Raw genomic sequence first — 2,067 nt, forward strand, 5'->3', positions numbered from 1 at the left:
CTCTCTGAAAAATGCCATTAGTATTTTGATAGGTTCTTGTGTGTTTTATAATAGCTGCCAGCCAGCATCTTCTTTGTATCCAGATGGGGAAAGAGAAAATTTTAGTAACTCTGTCGTAAGTGCTATAAATTGCTTTTTCCGGCTTTCGCGCTCTCTCTCTTCATTAACCCTTTGCTTAAAGATGGGATTGCTGGTTGGATTAAGGTAATCAGGGTCTAACTTTAGACTTAGGGTTATCTTAATCCTGTACAAACTCCATAGCTGCTATAAAATAGAGGGAGATAAATTTTCCCGTAGAAAAATCAGTATATTTTTGGTAGGAAGTAGAGGAAATGCAGGGAGGCTAAACCCAACCCGGTCTATGGCTATACAAGAAATAGTCATATTTCACACTTTATCAGATACATACAAAAAGAAAAGGCAGGGATCTTATCCTGGGAGGACTGACTGGATTTATGGAAAAACCAGAAAGAAGGATTTTGCTCTTTTTGTTTTACTAAAGGATTCTACTATTTCTCTCATCATCATTGTTGTTGTTATTGTTCTGAAGAAGATTCTTAGGAACATTGGCCATAGCCATGTTTGGAGTTTTTTCTGACATTAAATTCTGAAAAATGACAAACCATCATGTGCAGGGTTCAGCACACTGCTGTTGTTTTTGTAAGCTAAGAATGCTTTTTTAAAAATCGTAAAAGCAAAGGATACACAGTAAAGATTGCACACGGTCTGAAAAGCCTAAAATATTATTGGGTCCTTCACAGGAAAAATTTGCCAACCTCTGATCCAATGCATAAAGGCGAAGTTTGTTTACCTCTTTAAAAAATTAGAGCAAATAAACAAAGTTTAAGGAATCTGTGACTCATAAAACCAAATTTTGGGGAAACTTATTATAGGAGTAAGGCCTTAGTGTTTTCCTCAACTGCAAAATAATCCCTTTAAAATCCTAACCGAAAATAACTTTTATCAATTTAACATTACCTTGCTTATTTTTTAGTTAGTGGTTGGGGTTGAACGGAGTATATGGAAATAGGTGATAGTAGATCAAAAGTAGACACATTATTGATTCTGCCGTCAGCTGATTCTTGGCTGATCATATGTTGACTAACTAGTCTTGGCATAAAAGTGGAATTAGCTCCAAGTCTGCCAGAGTTCTAGGTTCTAAGATGTCACGTTGAATGATGTCATAGAGAAGTTACCCTTCTATTCCAGCCAGGATCCTATAATTAATAGAAGACAGCTACAGCAAGCCACCTGAGCCAATAGGAGAGTGTCATCAGCAATTCCCAGGTGTAAATCATGGTGCAGATTATTAAAGACATGGCAAGTATTTATTTGGCTTCACTGAACATTTCGAAAGAGACCATTTTAAGAACAGATTTTAAGAATTATTTCCTCTATCTAGTACTCCTCTGTTGCTTTGTAACAAAGGAGAGATTTTAAAAATTCTTGCTCTTGATACTGTTTCTTGAGGGTTGGCACTCTCTAGAGAGTAGCCAAGGGACAAATTGATCAAAAAAGGTTTTTATTCCTTCCTGATTCTCATTTCATGCTCTGACTCCAGCTGGATCCAGCCCAGCTCCTAGCATATCCCATTCTGACCTGATCCCACATATTTCTCTTATTCTGGAAAAGAGAACGGATATCCCAGACAAACCATGGAATGGGATAGGAAAAATGATGGTCAGTGGTAACAATTCTTTAGGCAGTATTTTATAAAGCCACTTTCTATCCATATTGTCCACGTTACTGCCACAACAAATCCGAATACAGATGTAGGCCAGGGATAATTATTTGTTTATTAAAAAGAAAACTTCCCCTAAAACAGAGCTTAAGGTCTCACATCATTCAGGGGTGGAGTGAGCAGTAGAATCCAGACATTCTGATGCCAGGCCTCGTTACAGGAAAGCCAGGAGCTGCAGAGAAGATGGGAGGGCATAGGGCCTGGGCTACCAGCTCCTTCAGATTCAGACTTTTGACATCTTCCCCAAGTGCAGCTGTACATAAGGTCACAAAAATGAGGCTGACTGGATGGAAAGAAAGCATTGCCATGTATCTTTGATATGAGTA

The sequence above is a fragment of the Pteropus vampyrus genome, unplaced genomic scaffold, assembly GCF_000151845.1.
Source record: "Pteropus vampyrus isolate Shadow unplaced genomic scaffold, Pvam_2.0 Scaffold103, whole genome shotgun sequence".
NCBI lineage: Eukaryota > Metazoa > Chordata > Mammalia > Chiroptera > Pteropodidae > Pteropus > Pteropus vampyrus.